This window comes from Pogoniulus pusillus, chromosome Z (genome assembly GCF_015220805.1).
Source record: "Pogoniulus pusillus isolate bPogPus1 chromosome Z, bPogPus1.pri, whole genome shotgun sequence".
Lineage (NCBI taxonomy): Eukaryota > Metazoa > Chordata > Aves > Piciformes > Lybiidae > Pogoniulus > Pogoniulus pusillus.
In genome coordinates this window covers 30,296,730-30,315,436 of record NC_087309.1, presented here as the reverse complement: position 1 = coordinate 30,315,436, position 18,707 = coordinate 30,296,730, and positions in this window count along the sequence as shown.

Below are 18,707 nucleotides of genomic sequence, written 5' to 3'. Positions count from 1 at the left end.
TTCTGGTATGCTTCTCAGAGAACCAGAATCCTTTCCCTTTGCAAGGAGCAGACTGTCCCCATTTCTCTTGCATTTCTGAATGGGAGAAGCCAAGACAGTGTTTATTTTCCCACGATTTGCTCTGTCAAGATAAAATTTCCTTGGAGAGAATATTAGATCCAATATTAGATCAAAGGATGGATGAGAGAGAAAAGTCCTTTTGGTAGGTGATAGTACCTTACAAAGAAAAAAATAAGAAATGCTCAAAGGGTTCACAGATTTTATATATTACTAATACTTTTCATACCTCTGACTTGAAGAACAGAATGGATTATACCACGGTAGGTTAATCTATGGGGATACCTTTGGCTTGTTTGACACCAATCCTTGCAAATATTTTTGTCCTATGTCTAGAGTATGCAGCTACAGGGTGCTGCTGCTGTATCTCTGGCTCTGTCTGCATTCCCAGTGTTAAATATTCATGTCCCAAGTTATTAATTGATTAAAAAGACTTCTGGGCTTCTGTGTTCTTCCCTGATAGCAGCTTAAACATGGATAAGAGCATCCAATGACTTTTGAAAAAACGATGTGGGGAAAAAATGAAGAAGACTTTTTGTGTGCCCTAGCAAAGAATAATTTTTATTTCACACAATTTTCAGCTCCACGAATAAAGGAGAGAATCCCTATTAATCCATTTCTTAAAAGTTAGCTTGGGCCCCAAAAGAAAGCTACATTTTACGAGAAAATTGCTAATTGCAGCAGATCACTTGTGATGTCCTCGAGGCAGGGAGAAAAAACATACTGAGATCCTCTGGAAAATTCTTAATTAACTCAGCTTAAGAAGGCACTTTAGTTGTCCTTCAGGCATTCCCAGTGCTAGACTGCTGTTTGAAACAAAGGTTGAATCCCAGTATGAGTAGAAATTGTTTAAAGTTTGTTGTGAATATCATAAAACCATAGACTCACAGAATGGTCCAGGCTGGAAGGGACCTTCAAAGGTCATCTAGTCCAGCCTTGCCTCAGTCAGCAGGGACATCCTCAACTATGTCAGGTTGCCCAGAGCCCTGTCAACCCCGTCTTGAATATCTCCAGAGAAGGGGCCTCAGCCGCCTCACTGGGCAATGTGTTCCAGTGTTCCACCACTCTCATAGTAAAGAACTTGTTCCTAACATGCAATCTAAATCTGCTCTTCTTTAGTTTGAAGCCACTGCCCCACATCCTTTCACTGCAGGCCTTTGTAACAGTCTCTTTCAATCCTTCTTGCAGTCACCCTTCAGGTACTGGAAGGCTGCTATTAGGTCTCCTTGGAGCCTCCTCTTCTCCAATCTGAACAACCCCAGCTCCCTCAGCTGTCCTCATAGCAGAGGTGCTCCAAACCCGGGACCATCTTTGTGGCCCTTCTCTGGACCCACTCCATCAGATCCATGTTTTCCCTGTATTGAGGGCTCCAGACCTGGACACAGTACTCCAGATGAGGTCTCACCAGGGCAGAGTAAAATGGCAGAATCACATCTCAGGATCTGCTGGCCAGGCATCTTTTGATGCAGTCCAGGATGTGATTTGCCTTCTGGGCTGCAAGTTCACACTGTCTCCTTGTGTCCAGCTTCTCATCTATCATCAGCCCCAAGTCCTTTTCCATGGGTCTCCTTTCTATCTCTTCATTTGCCAGTCTCTATTGAAGATTGTTCTGGCCCAGATGCAGTACCCTGCACTTGCTCATATTGAACCTCAAAGGGTTCACCTGGGCCCACCTCTCCAACTTGTCCAGGTACCTCTGGATGACATCCCATCCTCTGGCTTACCAACAGCACCACTCATCTTGGTGTCAGTACAGCATCTTTCCCCTTAGTTGACATAATCTTTTGGTCACTTCACAGAAACAATGAAATTGAAATTAAATCAATATATTATACACACAATAAAGTGGTCAGTTAAATTAGATTAAACATTAAGTCATGGTTTAGCATAGATCCCTCAACTGGCCCACAAAACAAGTAGCTGTAAGTTGTTATGTTTTATAACATGCTAAAGGTAGATGCACAGAAGCCAGCTGGTATTCAACATTGTCAAATGAAATTAATCTTCTCTGTACTCCCTTAACTTCAAAAAAAGAAAGCCAAGAAAAGTGGAGTCTGACCATCATGATGATCTTGTTGACTGTAATTGAAATGACAAGCCAGCATATTCTGTAACTTGCGAAGCAAAGGTCAGCTCTTCGTAGTCAGATGAAACCAACTAACTAAACAGTCTTATCTTTGAAGAGTCTCAAATTTATTTTCTAACATGAAAAGGGCAGAAAAGCCATTTTCTTCCTACTCCAAAAATGCTTAGGCCTTGAGAATGTTCAATTTGTTTAGTTGGTTTTCCTTAACCAAGGTGAATGAAAATGTTGCTACAGAGTATTTTTAAAGAAGATGAGTGTGGGTTTTTTTTAAATATTGCTGTTGTTGTTTCTACATATTCTGTAACAGCTCCAAGATGATCTAATGTACCTTTTTAAACAAACAAACAAAAAAATTGATTGTCACTGACAGTTAAAAAACTTGTTTCTCATCTCTATGTCTTGATGAACAGATGGAAGTAAAAACCCAATCCTGTAACCACTTCAGAACCTTTTGCAAGTGGGGAAAAAAAGAGGAAAAGATGCTGGTAAGCTATATGGACATGCAGTAGACAACCAAGAAATGGTCTGGGTACCTTGAAAACTATGCATCTAGGGTTTTTTTTTCAACTTTATTTTGCTTTAAAATGAAGGAACTGAGAAAAATTTGGGTATGTGATTAGTCTGTGGTCACCTAAAGGTAAGTAAGAATATTAGAAACAGAAACTCAAGTGTGGCTATTGTTTAAAAGATTGAAAACAGGTCAAATACAGCTGGAATGACAATATGGTTGCAGAAGTGGACTGCTAAAATATAGCATGAGGTCAAGTAGAAACAGGCTTTCACTCAGGTAAATTATAGCTCCCAGAGATAGATGAAGAAGAGATGTGCTTTGAGGGGTGTGCTAGTTTGAAGCTAGCTAGAATGTTTTGGTGGGAAGAACTAGATTACAGGCTGTGAAAGGAAAACAATGGTGGTGTCTACTTCACTCATAGGCTTACTGAGAGACACAAAAAGAATCAAAACATAAAGCACTACTCCTGCTTGGGAGCTCCGAGCTGCATCTCTCTCTTTAACCTCACCCTCCATTTCTCTGCTGTTTTTCTGACTAATCCACTTTGCTTCCTAACCCCCTGGCTCAACCACCATTCATCCTTGGCACTGGGGTAAGATTGAGAGGTGTAGGGGGAAGGTGAAGGGGTGGTTGGGAGCCCCTCCTGGGGACTCAGGTTTCTGGGAGGGCTGTTGTGTTTCTGTATTACCTTTTACCTTGTCTATTTCTGTCTATAACTGTATATACTGTAAATATCTGCTTGTACATTGTGCTAAGCTGTAAATAATAAGTTTTACTCAATTTCCAGAGCCAGCTGAGTCTAGTCTGGGTGATTTCCAAAGTGTGGAGGGTAGGGAACACCCAAACCATCACAAGGGGTGACTACTTAGGATACTCCTCTACACATGTCTGAGACATGTGATGCTTAAGGCAGGCTAAGAGGGGGGATGACTTAAATTCCTCCAAATGCCAGATTCTGCTTCTTCTTTCTCAGTATCATTTTGAAAATATGAAGTCATTGTCAAACTGAAGGAAGATAACAAAGGATATGATTGTGTATACTGAGAACTCTAACCCCCAAGATATTTCACTTAGAATCCCCTAAGTTTTGCCTGAAGTAATGCTGGAACAGCAAAAAGAAATGACAGCAGACAAAAGGCATGTATGGTTGTAGACTACTGGTGGAAAGTCTCAGGTCACAGAGGTGGGAATAGCAAAACTATATCTTTAAAGAGTTTGTAGAGTCAAAAGTAGTTAAATTCCAGAAGGAGGAAAACAAAACTGATTTTATATATAGTAGAAACCTCAAAGCACAATGTTAATGCACCAGGAGGACTGGCTTTCTGCTGTGTTAAAAAATAAACTGAATGCACATCACAGTGGCAGGCTGAAAAAGCAGCACAGCTTCTATATAGCAATAATAAGTAACCCCCTCTTTCCCAAAAACATCTTCTTATCTTTTGGAGACGTGTTGGTTAAGAACAAAGCTAAGGAAGCAACTATTAATGTATTGGAACATTGTACTCTTTTACCAAAGGAAAAGAAAATTGCTCCCTTTAGTTGATTCAGAGTAAGACGGTTTGCTGCAGCTAAGCATGTGGCACATTTTAATCAGAAGTGTAGCTGAGGTGACATTTGTCAGATAAATGGTAGAGTTCCTCACAACAATGTGCTTAGCATTGTCTAGTTCAGGTATGTCCAGTGATCCTCTGCAGCATCCTAAGTTCCCTTGCTGGCTATCAAGTAGAGGGCAGCCTTTTAAATTGGGCAGGTAAATTAGAAATGACCAAACCCCTACATTTAGAACCCAACAGTGTGCTTCTCAATTGTGGTGGTAAAGAATTAATCTGAACGAGCAGGGTTTAACTAAGCCATTCTTCCTTTTTGCCTACTAGAACTCTGTATCTGAAAAAAAAACTTGTGATGGTTTGAGTCTACTTCTGAGGGAAGTAGGCATCACCATTGTTTTCCTTTCACAGCCTATGATCTAGTTCTTCTTACCAAAACATTCTAGCTTGCTTCAAACTAGCACAAAACTGATGGACGACAAAACACAGCTACAGGTTCATTTTCACAATGACTCTACAAATATGAAATGAATAATAATTTTTTGAACATACATTTTTTTTTCTTGGAATAGCCTTTTAAAAATTTTTTTTTAGAAGAAGTGACATCAAGGGTCGAAGTAAAGTTAAAACTGTCCTAACATGTAATGCAAATAATTGATTAAAAGTTCAAGAAAAGACTGGATGAGGCACTTAGTGCCATGGTCTAGTTGACTGCATAGGGCTGGGTGATGGGTTGGGCTGGATGACCTTGCAGGTCTCTTCCAACCTGGTTGATTCTATGATTCTGAGGAAACTGAATTTTTTCCCCTTTTTTTTTGGATCAAATTTAAAGAAAACAAAGAAACAGAGACAAAAGATTTTTTCTTTGTTTCTCAGGAGCAAGAGTGATTTCTCATTTCTGTAGTCACAGAATCACAGAACACTCGAGGTTGGGAGGGACCTCCAAAGATCATCAAGTCTAACAGCCCTGCCAAGGCAGGATCCCCTAGGGCAGTTTGCACAGGAACGCATCCAGGCGAGTTTTGAAAGTAAAACATCCATCTCCCTGTGATATTGGCCTCCAGGGTAGATGAAGTGCTGGCAAAGATTAACCCCTAATTAGAGATTATCAGAGTATTTCACAGTATCACAGTATCACCAAGGTTGGAAGAGACCTCACAGATCATCAAGTCCAACCCTTTACCACAATTCTCAAGGCTAGACCATGGCACCAAGTGCCACGTCCAACCTTGCCTTGAACTGCCCCAGGGACGGCGACTCCACCACCACCACCGCCCATTCCAGTATCCAATGACTCTCTCAGTGAAGAACTTTCTCCTCACCTCGAGCCTAAATTTCCCCTGGTGCAGCCTGAGGCTGTGTCCTCTCATTCTGGCACTGGCCACCTGAGAGAAGAGAGCAACCTCCTCCTGGCCACAACCACCCTTCTGGTAGTTGTAGACAGCAATAAGGTCCCCCCTGAGCCTCCTCTTCTCCAGGCTAAACAATCCCAGCTCCCTCAGCCTCTCCTCGTAGGGCTTGTGCTCGAGGCCTCTCACCAGCCTCGTTGCCCTTCTCTGGACACGCTCAAGCATCTCAGTGTCCTTCCTAAACTGGGGGGCCCAGAACTGAACAAAACAATTTGGGACAACATAGAGATTCGCTAGAGATTTCTGTCACATAGGTGTCATGGAAGGTAGCAAAGCTCCCTAGCAGGTCCCAATATTGTGCGTACTAGTGTCTCACATTGAAGGCCAAAGCATCGTAAAAGGCAAAACAATCCTTCAGTCCCATGAGAAAGTCTCTCCCTAGTTGAGATAGAAGGTAAACATTGGCCACTGTTTTCCTAACTGTTGGCCTTGCTTCTCATGCCCGCTGTGCACCTGGTGTGGGCTGAACTTGGGGTGGTCTTAGAAATTGTTTTGGTAAAAGTTCTCCAATTGTATGGATTGATTATAACTTTGTGCCAATCTGTAAGAATAACGTAAAATAGCCTGGACTGGTGGGTTACACCTCTTTTGAACATTATAAAAATGGTGTGCTGGCCTGGATAGGGGTACCTGCCTGCTCGCTCGCTCGCCTGCCTGTCTGCCTCGCTCCTGCCCCGGTGACCTCTCACTCCTGATCGGCCCTGCCCGACAAAGGGGCCGCAGAGGCCCAAAACCCGCTTGGGTCCGATCCTGACGAACAAAGGGACACCGCCCAAAACTTTGAACTTTGCTGAATTGAACTGCGGAACAGTGAGTAAATCAAAGAAAAGACTCTTCTACCTAAAGATTAAATAACTTTAAAGACTCAAAAGAACTTGAAGGAAATCACAGACCCTCTTTCATTTGCTATTTTCTGAAATGTTATCCTACAACTTCAAACCTAAAAGAACTCACGTGGGGAATTTAGTTCGGGAGGGAGATCTCCGTGTTTGAGCAATAAATCACTTGAACTATACAAGTGAGCCTTCACGTATTTTCCCCTAATCCTCCCAAACTACCTTCCGTGACAATAGGAAAGGCAAACAGGAGAAGATATTCTTAGTCTACTGCCTGTTGGGCAAAAGAGCTGGCCCCTAGGGAGAGGAAACTGGATTTTAATTCACTCATTCTGTGATCAGTAAATTCTGTGATCTTGGACTAGGTGAAAGCAAAACTGCCTTACCTTGCACTTCATTAGATTTCACTTGCTTACTGTGGTGAACATTTTTCCTGTATCAGAATTGCAATTGTGTCTTTATGTGCTTCAATTCAGTGTCAGTTTTTTCCCTAAAGTGATTTTAAAGTCTTTGATTTTATTGTCATATGGCCCCTCAATTTAAGAAAGATGTTGAGGTGCTTGAACATGTCCAGAGAAGGGCAACAAGGCTGATGAGGGGGCTGGAACACAAACCCTACAAGGAGTGGCTGAGGGAGCTGTTCAGCCCAGAGAAGAGGGGGCTCAAGGGAGACCTTATTGCTCTCTACAACTATCTGAAAGGAGGTTGTTGCCAGCTGGGTGTTGGTCTCTTCTTCCAGGCATACAGTGACAGAACAAGGGGACGCAATCACAAGCTGTGCCACGGCAGGTTTAGGCTGGGGGTTAGGAAGAAGCTCTTCACAGAAAGAGTGACTAGCATTGGAATGGGCTGCCTGTGGAAGTGGCAGAGTCATGTCCTAGTGAATAAGAGATTCCCTTAAGATGATGGCCAATTTGTTTTCAGGTGTTTCCATCTACCTGAAGCAAATGTGAGGATCTTGCCCACTTTCTGTCATATCACAAATGAAGCCCATACTGCTGAAACTGTCCTGTCATGGGCGAAGCTTTCTCTCTCTCTCTCTCTTTTTTTTTTTTTTCCTAAACTGTTTCCTTTCTAGACACAATGAAATACATATTCTAAGTAATGTCAGGGACGCAAAACTCACCATTTCCTCTGAACACAGATGCTTCAACCACTTGACAGCCAAACCAATGTGATGTTTGCTGTCTGTCTGGGTGATTATTATTTTTGTTATTTCCTTCTGCTGTTGCACAGTTGCACATGCCACACTGCTTCCCGACTGTGAAATGAGGCAGCTGTTTACCAAAACCTGCTGGCATAGATGCTGTGACGCCGGTTCCCACTGCAGCCATGTGAAAATGGATGATGTTTTGGTACCTCGTGCAGAGCTTTCCTTCATCCCACATTCTCCTAGGAAAATGTTCTCTTCCTCCTTCAACAGCTATGAACTGCAAAGCCCTTTGAAAATCAGGTTGAAGACTGAACAGAGTGGTTTGAAAAGTCTTGCTTTCTTTGAGCATTTCTCCTAAAGGACTGATGTTCTGTAACTGAACTCATTCATCATGGAAGTTAATGTGTCAGGGAACTCTGCGAAGGCAGCAGAGAAGAGGATTAGATAGGACACCAGGGATTTATCAGCTGATCACACTTCAAGCATATGAAATACTGTGAATTTAGACATATCTCAACGTAGTGCAAGCATTTTTTTATACCCTTTTGGAGTAAGTTCTGCTAACCTTGCAATCCCACATTGCACCAGCTCCACACAGGTTTGTCCCTCCTACTAAGCAAAGAAGTCTGAACTGTATTTTCAGCAGTGTAAGCCAGAAAAGAGCTGGAAGCAAGAAAGAAATAGAGAAGATTGCTGTGAAAAAGATGAAACTGTGCTGAAAATTTTTTTCCAAATATCCACTCCACTTTTGTTGTTCTCATAAAGTTTGAATGTTGCCCTGCAGCAAACAACTGAGGGGGAAGAAAGTTTGTCACGGAAGTAGTTTAAAATAGCCATGTGCAATAAACAAAAGGTCCACCAGACGCTGCATCAAAGAGAGGATGGCCAGTTCAAAAAGCATCTTTAAGATAATTTTTCAAATGTCATAATGGAAGCTGTATCCCGAACCCTCCCTCCCCTATTTGGTTTATTTTGATGTAGCTGCTGTGAATCTCACTCTTTAAATCATGACCAGAAAACAAATAATTACAGAGATACCTTTTTTTCCTCTCTCTCTATTTTTTTTTGATCATATTGACTGAACTATTTTTCTGCATTTACTTCCTCCACAAGCAGTTAAATTTTATGAAGCATAGTTAAGATATTTCTATCAGAGAATCTCTGTTACCAGTCACAGCCACCTTGACGCACTGGTACAACCCTCAAAGTGTTCAGTATCACTGAGAACGTTCTCAGTATTGGTAGATTTCACCAGCTTCATTGAAAACTGTCAAGGTCCAGAGAATACAGATTAACAATATCTCTGTCCAGAGGAGCAAGATCTGTTCTTATGGGTTTCCATGTTGTGAAGTTAAGGTGAAAACGAGACCACAAAACTCTTTATTAAAGGATAAAGTTGGACAAAACAGAGGGAGAGAGAGAGAGAAGGGAGAGAGAGAGAAGGGGGAGAGAGAGAGATAAAGAGAATGATGGAGAAGAGAAGAAGCAGGGAAGGAAAAGAGTTGGGATCATATTACCCTCAGTCGCAGATTGGGGGGGAGGGGGTGGTGGTGGAGAGAGACGGGTGCGTGGCCCAGGGATGATCTTCTGCGGAATTTGTCAGGAGTTCTTCTCTTGGTGGTGCAGCTCTGGTAGTCTGGTGGAGGTCCACACCTGGTAGTCCAGTAGAAAAGCACCCTTGGTGGTCTGGTGGGAATACCACCCTTGATAGTCTGGTAGAAGTGCACAGCTGGTGGTCTGGTGGGAGTGCACACTTTGGCAGGCATTCCTCCTGCCCTTTATACTGTTTTCTGCTCAATGTCTGGCTGCAGCTCCCCAGGAAATCTTCCTGTGCATCCTCATGCATTCGCAGGGATCCAGTGCCACTGGGGGGAGGGCCTCCGTTCCCTCTCTGGCTGTACCTGTCCATACCCTGCATACACATAAGCCTTTTCTCTTAGGAGTAGCTGAGATAAGATGTAGGTATCCTGAGCATTCCAGCTAGGCTGAGGTCCAGGAGTTTCCAAGGTGTTGTCTGTTGATTTGCATCCCTGAGCTTTAGGCCAAGCACCGAGTCTGAGTCCCGAGGGTTAACAAAGGCAGTTTTTATCTCTGTTGATGAGTAAGAGAGAGGATTTAGACTCTCACACCTCCCCCTCAAAGAAGATGAAAGAGTGAATAAGGATAGGGGGAGGGGGAAGAAAGGAAAAAGAAAAGGTTAAGGGGAAAATAGGGAAGTTTTACACAATTTTCACAATAGACATTGGTTTTGATCAGGTAATGGCCCAAATGTCTTTTACACCATCGGTGGATACAAACTGCATATTGGATACTACATGTTGAATCAGTTGTATAAAACAGGGAATGACACATGGCAAGAAAAGTAACAATGCCGAAACACGTAACAGATAAAACAACATCTGTTTCACCCACGGTCCCCGTGGAAGCCAGGAGAGCCAGTCCATATCCCACCCTTCCCAGGTCTGGATGGATACATGAGCTAATTTTCTAATCCCAGAAGATATTTGTCTCACTACTTTTCCATTGTCATTGATCTGTAGACAACAGTTGGAATCATTTGATTTTCCACAAACCCCTCCTTCTTCTGCTAACAGATAATCAAGAACCATTTGGTGTTGTGTAATGGCAGTCTGCATTTGTGTAGATTGATCTGCTGACAGATCTAGGGCCTGAGCCATCTCATTGGTGATTATTTCTAGCACTGCTTGTAGTCTTATGATATGGTTAAAGTTATAGATTGGTTCTTGAGCACCACTGACCCATTCATGGTGGTTCCAGGAGGCAGGACAATAGTATTCAATGACACACTGAGGGGTCCAGTCACCTTTTCCCCACTTTTGACCACTACTTTGTGCCAAATGAGTGGAGGTGGACCTTCACTTTCTTCCCAATTTATCATATACTTTGATTCCCAGACCTTTTCCTTCTCCACCTGGGAGTAAGAAGAACAGTAGGTGAATCAGTCCAATTAGGTGGTAACTTTTTATAGGCCCAGCGCCGGCATATCCAGTAGCGTCCCTCTAAGGCAGCAGTTCCACTCTCAAACTGGTCTGTGAGGGTCATGGGAACCTGGAAATAGGTAGAATTTGTCATTCCCAATGAGTTAGGAAAAAGGACATTGTTCCATCTCCCCTCAGGATGTGCATGACCCCTCATACTGCAAAACCAAGCACCTGAAAAATTTCTCACAAAAGAACAATGCTGAATCACTTAACAGAACAGAACAGAATACATTAATTCCATAACCCCCCACTCTGTCAGTCCTTCAGTTGGGAGTCCATTGAAGCTTAGGTAAAGCTTCTCCGTGGATCTGATGAAGCTGCCAGGGTATGAGGAAACGGCAGCCCTTTGACATAGCGATGCTGCAAGGAGACTTTTGTAGCCTGCAAAACCTGAGAGGTCTTTAATATGGTAACAACACAAGTCCTTCTGACAGTACATCAAGGAATCTTCAGCATTAGAGTTTACCAAATCAAGCATTTCAGAAGCAACTGGTACTTTTTCTTTTGGATAGTCAACTCACTCAGATACTGATAAGGTATCAGTGCAGGACACCCCCCACCCAAAGGGAGGCTCTCTGAGCCTCCCCAGGTGAAGCTCCTAACATAAACAAAGCCGTAACAAGAGAGGAAGAGGCTTATCAGGTACATTAGTTAGGTAAATTGCTTACAAGTTTAATTAATTCTAGACAACATAGAGGTTGTATGGCAAGTCTAGCACAGAACAGGGAGAATGTCAAATCTCAGCCACTTAATTAAATGTAAACAGCTTTCTCAGAGGTTTCCTAATCTCCATCAGAATCACTTTGATATCAAAACCATGTAAAGTTATCAAATCTAAGGAAAATTTAGTATTTACAATAGATCTGTTATCAAGACGTATACAGAAATCAATTACTCTAACGATGAGACTGAGAAAAAAAGTGCTTTTCCAAAAGCCAGAACTTATGAAACAATTGCAGTAGATTAGAATAAATACACTGCACAACAGAGGTAATTCTTTCTGCTCACTGCAGCTAGATTATGCTGCATTTGCAAACCACCATCTATGTACAGGATGTCTCTTGTTCAAAGAGAAGCATTTTTCTTTCCTGTCTGCAATGACGTATAGGAGCTGCATCACCCTGAATTCCAAGATGGCTTTTCACAAAAAAAAACTCACCAAAGTTGTTTTTCACTTCAGAACAGATAGTTTGACTTTACTCTTTGTTATAAGGCATTTCCTAAATAGTTTATGTTAAAAAAAAAAAAAAAAAAAAGAAAAGAACACCTTTAAACCTCATAAAATTCACCCAAGATTTTCAGCTTTAGTCAGTGTATTTAACTGGTAGCACTAGGCCAGCATTATCTTCCTGATACACAACTTCTAGATTAAAGAAATTAAAATAAATACTAACAACACTTGCCAGTAGCAAGCAGAAGACTAAACACTTCAGTTTTTGTGTTGATTGCAACAGTCAGCAAATGAGCATTTGTTCCTTAACATTGTGTGCACAGGAATCAGTTCATGCAACTTTTTGTAGTTATTAATGAATAGAGCTGGGTAGAGAATGATTTTTTTTCTCCAAGCTTTGTTTTTTGTTGTTTGCTTGGTTGGCTTTTTTCAGCTACAACATAAAACCACAAAGTGTGTAATATGACCAAAAAGGTATTTGCATGGGTAAAATAGAAAAAACACAAAGTCTTTCCAGTAGACTAAGTTCAGAGTTTTCATCTTTAAAAGTTATCTTTTACTGAGAAAACCATCAACAGAGAGATTGTGATAGAAAGAACAGTAAATATAACAATTTTAAATGTAACAACTTAAATAAAATTAAAATTGCTATAAAATGAAGAGGTTACAAAAATATTTTTTATCTTCAAATTAGATTTATTTCTTTCTTATTTTTTCCTCTAGTATCTAAAACTAATGGGAATATTGAGAAGATGTTTAGTACTTTTGTACTGTCCTCTAACAGCACAATTCTAACTGTTCCACTTCACTTCTTTACAAATGCATTATGTTGTTTATCTTCTCCATGACTCATTGGACTCCTGGTTGGTGTCTGTTATAGACCACCCAACCTGGAAGAAGAGGTTGATTTATTATTCTTCAACCAGCTGGAGGCTGCCTCAAGATCACCTGCCCTTGTTCTTGTGGGTGACTTTAACATGTCAGACATCTGCTGGGACTTTAACATTGCAGAGAGGAGGCAGTCCAGAGGGTTCCTAGATTGTATGGAGGACAACTTCTCATCTCAGCTGTTACGTGAGCCTACCAGGGGTGCAGACCTGCTTGACCTGCTGCTCACAAATAGAGGGGCTGGTGGGAGATGCGTTGGTCAGTGACCATTAAAATAAGAGAGACAAAAGCCCATTTAGAACTTAGGCTGGCCACTGCTTTTGAGGAGAATAAAAGATGTTTCTATAAATATTAATGGCAAAAGGAGGGGCAAGGACAACCTCCAGTCCTTATAAGATGGAGCGATTACATTCACATTGGACTTATGCCACGCGGTTCCCAAAGTGGATTATAACTTGCACTTTCCCAAGGTTGCCGCAAAGGAAAGTCAGGGACCATTCTGAAATCCCTACTTTGCCCATGCTCTCAGCTTTTCCCTAAGGTTCTGCTCTGCCTCTGATTTCTAAGTAGGGTAAAGCTATATTGTGACTTATCCTTTTCCATTTTCTGACTTTCCTAAATTACCAAAATTATCCCTAAGTGTCTTTGTGAAAATTCCTGACTGAGTTAGAACCTGTAAATAAAATTCAACTAGTTTTGTATAGAGTTTTGGAGTGGGGCTATTTGGGAAAATAAAAATAGCTATATTTTTATAACTCCTACCTCATCAAATTGTTATCAATCAAATCAGCCCCTACAACACTGTGCTTTGAAATATGGATCTTGGTCTACTACTGATAAATTAATTGGAAACTAAGAGTTATTAGAAAAGTTAACACCTGGCAATTTATGTATAGAAGGCTACTACCTATGGGGGGATTAATTCACTAACAATTGTATGATTTTTCCCTTGAAATATCCTCCCTCCCTCCCTCCCTCCCTCCCTCCCTCCCTCCCTCCCTCCCTCCCTCCCTCCCTCCCTCCCTCCCTCCCTCCCTCCCTCCCTCCCTCCCTCCCTCCCTCCCTCCCTCCCTCCCTCCCTCCCTCCCTCCCTCCCTCCCTCCCTCCCTCCCTCCCTCCCTCCCTCCCTCCCTTCCTTCCTTCCTTCCTTCCTTCCTTCCTTCCTTCCTTCCTTCCTTCCTTCCTTCCTTCCTTCCTTCCTTCCTTCCTTCCTTTTTTCTTCCCTCCCCTTTCACTCATTTTAGTGAACTTTGAGGCTTTATCCCAAACACATTTTTAGAAACTTTTGTTTACTTTTAACTTGCCAACTGATTACTTTGAACATATCAATCATGGCTAATAATAGCTTCCCAGCTAGTAAATGCTTTTTTTTTGTAGTTATGAGAATGTTTATTGAATTTTCTGAGTCAGAACGCCAAATAAGTAGACTTATGTTTAAAATTAGTATAATTTTATTAGCATAATATGTTGTTAGAATGGCAGATTTCATCACTACTGTTAAAAAAAAACCCAAGAATTTGATGCCTCCAGGGAAAATGCAGTTTATGTTAAGGATGTGTGGTTTATGAGAGTGATGTCAATAACCCGCAGCTCTTCCAGCATGTTAGCTACATTTGGTTCTTCTTTACAGGATCCCAATTTTTCAGTGACTGTACACTGCCCCAGAAAAACAGGCATCATAGAATCACAGAATCAATCAGGGTTGGAAGGGACCACAAGGATCATCTAGTTCCAACCACCCTGCCATGGGCAGGGCCACCCTACCCTAGATGAGGCTGCCCACAGCCTCAGCCAGCCTGGCCTTAAACACTTTCAGGGACAGGGCCTCAACCACCTCCCTGGGAAATCCATTCCAGCCTCTCATCACTCTCATGCTGGACAACTTCCTCCTCACGTCCAGTCTGAAACTACCCATCTCCAGCTCCGCTCCATTCCCCCTAGCCCTGTCACTACCTGATATCCTGAAAAGTCTTTCCCCAGCTTTTTTGTAGGCCCCCTTCAGATACTGGAAGGCCACAATAAGGTCACTTCAGAGCCTCCTCTTCTCTAGACTGAACAGCCCCAACTCTTTCAGTCTGTCCTCATAGCAGAGGTACTCCAGCCCTCTGATCAACCCAGTGGCCCTTCTCTGGACATGCTCCAGCATCTCCACATCCTTCTTTTAATGGGGACTCCGGAACTGGATGCAGTACTCCAGGTGGGGTCTCATCAGGTTGGAAGAGACCTCCAAGATCATCTAGTCCAACCTAGCACCCAGCCCTGTCCAGTCAACTAGACCATGGCATTAAGTGCCTCAGCCAGGCTTTTCTTGAACACCTCCAGGGATGGTGACTCCACCACCTCCCTGGGCAGCCCATTCCAATGCCAATCACTCTCTCTGGCAAGAACTTCCTCCTAACATCCAGCCTATACCTTCCCTGGTACAACTTGAGACTGTGTCCCCTTCTTCTGGAGTTCTTTTTCTACCAGGAAAAAGAAATTATCCAAACATTTTCACCTCACAACATTATTTCACACTGTATTTTGTAATGATCTTTCTAAAGTTCTTAAAGGGAAAGAGCCATCCTGCTGTTGAGTCCCCACCTGTGAGAGAGGTTCCTGTCTGAGAATTTGACAGCAAAATAAAGATAAAAGAATGAGGGGGCATGCCCATGGGTATAAACTGAAAAAGAGAGTCAAACATGTCCTCCTTCACCAACCAGGCCACTCTTTACACATCAACCTAGCCATCTCTGCAAGTTAGCTAGAGGCTAGATATTAGATGAAACACATCACTGATCTGACAGCCTGATTTCCACATGAAGTTTGAAATCCTTATCTTCTATTGAATTCAGTAAATACGAAAAGGTACAGAGCTGATGAGATTCTGAGATAAAAGTGAGATAACCTCTTCTTCCATTAAAAAAAACCAAACAGATTTAATGACTGCAGTAATAATTATGATACAGTGCTTGTGAAATTCCAAGTCATTAACCTCCTCTGGCATTTGCAAAATGGAAAAACTGTTGTCATTAGTAAAAGACCAGTGTAAAGAAATAATTGATATTTATTAGTCTAGTCAGACTGAAAAATATGTGAACATAAGCAGATGCTGAAGCTGAAGCAGAGAAAAATGATACTGGTGTTGAACAAATGCTGTCAGCAATGTCTAGAACATTGTTATGTTACTAACACTGTTTTGGTCACAAATTTGACACAAGGAAAACTCCATCCCAGCCCAACCCATTGCACCAACCATAATGTTTGGGTTGTTCTGGCATTCTCATATGGTTCAGAGATTTTTAAGAAGGTGGGTTTAAAGTTTGCCCAGGACTGCCAAATTGTCTATTGCATCTTTGGCTCATCTTCTTCATCTGATTTTGACTCAATTGACACAGACAAACTTCTCATTCTGTCGACACAGATAGTAACTCTCTTAGTTTACTGACCCCAGGAGTTCTCAGGAATTCGATCTTTCAAGGCATTTAAAAAGAAGTGACAGTAATTGTGTGGAAGAAGCAAAGTCTATTTTGAGGGGAGAAAACAGCAGCACCTTTCTTGAAACATTTTACTGTCATCATAATAAATCAAAACTCAACACTGTGTTGAACATGGAAATCTGTCAGTAATAGTAAAGGAAGACACTAGATGTAGAAGGACGTTTGATAAATGATACATGAGATATCAGTCATGCTGATGTTAAAATTAGAGCTGGCCTTTACCATTTCATGAAGGACAAAGAAATGTGTGCTTCTGTAACTGAATTCCTGACACTGCAGGATTGGCAGCTCTGCTTCTGACAGGCATTCTGCCTGTAAGGAGACTTAATTAGGCACCACATCATTTTCATAAGTGTCCCTGTCACTTGAGAGAACACAAATATTCAGTCTTTCTTACCCTCTTCTCTCTTCATTTTCATGACTGGCATACAAAGAACCAACAAATTTCTCCACACTGGTAGAAATTTTTGGTGACAGTTTTAGTTCCAACATTATAGCTAGACAATTATTCAGAAAAAGGAAAAGTTCAAGGCCAAAAGCATACACTCAGCAAAATCTGCTCTTCTAAATGTTGTAAAATCTCTGCACAAACCTTACAAAGCTGACTCCTTAACACTTGAGTTACTGAACATCTGAACAGCTCGATGCTGTGGCGGCTACGTAGAGCATCTCTCTCTTAAATAATGTTAATCTGCTTGTCTTTGTGGATTGTACACAGGTACAATTAAGGCTCAAGCCTAATGCAAAGTACCTACAGTCTAAATGTGGGAAGTTAACAGTCAGAATGGAGTAGCAATGAGAGAGTTGTGTGAGTGACAGCCAAATGCACAAAGAGATTTGACTGCCCGGTGGAAAGAAGAAAAAAAAAAAAAAAAAAAAAAACAAAGGAGGAAGAGGTACAGCAGTCACTACCTTCCCATCTCATTTGTGGAGAATATGACAGCGCTGTCTAACCAGAATTTTCCAGTGAGAAGATTTTTTCCCTTGGGTCTCACTGCTATTTAGTCCTTCTTAACTCACTGAATATTAAATAAACAGTGTAATTATTTTGTTAAAGGGCAATGTGAAAGGTTGAGCGATCATTCTTCAATTTTTACTCTGATCTAGTGAGATTCCACTGGAGTATTGTATCTAGTTCTGGGTTCCCAGCACAAGAAAGACATTGAGTTGTTGGACTGGAGTGGAGAGGAGAGCCAGGAAAGTGATCAAAGTGCTACAGCACCTGTGTTAGGAAGAAAAGCTGAGAGTATTGGGGGTTAGTCTGGAGAAGAGAAGGCTCCAGGGACACCTTATTGTGACCTTTCAATATATAGAGACAGGGCTTGAGAGAAACTTTTCACCAAGGCCTGTAGTGACAGGAGAAGGAGTAATGTTTCCAAACTGAAAGATGGCAGACTTAGACTAGATGTAAAAAAGAAGTTTTTTACAATGAGGCTGGTGGGACACTGGAACAGGTTGCCCAGAGAAGTTGTGGATGCTCTGTCTCTAGGAGTGTTGAGGGTCAGATTGGACCAGACTTTGAGATAACTCTGCCTACAGCAATAACTATATGATTTTAAAGATGTCTTCTAATTCAAATAATTCTGTAATCTGTTTTGCACATGGTGCCTTGCACGGTGTACAAAAGTGCACTCCACCTGACTGCTCTTAGATTTTCCTGCAGTGCAGGAAGCCTGTGCACATTGTGCCATATTCAACATCACCACCAAGAAATGCTACAGTTCGATCAAAGTAAATAGTTATTCAGAATGAGTTAGCTATTCAATTCCTGCTTCTTAGTCTTCTTAACTCATAAATGTAAATTTGTGTAAATAAATAAACCTAAAATGGCTGTATCTTCTTGTGCTGGGCAACTTTTCAGATAACAAAATAGTTGTCATCTTGGCAGATTACTCATTCTCATGATGATGTATGGATGAAACATTCTAACACAAATACAATTCAGTCACAGATAGATGCTTGTGAAATGCTTTAAAATAAATCCCAAAATACTTTCTCCTCTTAATAGTCCTTTAAAATTTATTTTTAAGATTGCTTTGTACTTGTGATTCATTTGTGTTTCATTACTAGACCGAGGATTGAAATGGTGAGGTGGCACATAAACCCCACATATACAGCAGAAAACAAAACTACTGGCATGTCATGATGTGTAGACAACACAGAGCCCTCTGAATGTAGGAAGCCTTTGTGTTCTAAACAACATAAAACTGATTTGTGTCTGAGGTGGTTTTACACCCTTGAAATAGCTTGGCCAATTCAGAATTACTGTTTCTGCAAGGTTGAGGGGGTTTGTGTGTTTTGGGTTTGTTTTTTTACTTTAAAATCTTAACACTCTGAAATCCAGTATATATTGGTTATAATAATGCTGATTTCACTTTAAAAGCAGAAGATGTTACTTAGCTTTTTAAAGGGAATATTTCCCAGCCATTTTAGAAATTTCAAAACCAGTTAGTTCTTGACATAAAGGAGGAAATGAAAGTGGGATTTCTGAAATATTGTGCTTTGTTTTTTCAGTTTGAGCTGTGACTTTAGAAAAGGTTTATCAAGAAAGACACAGTCTCCCTCATT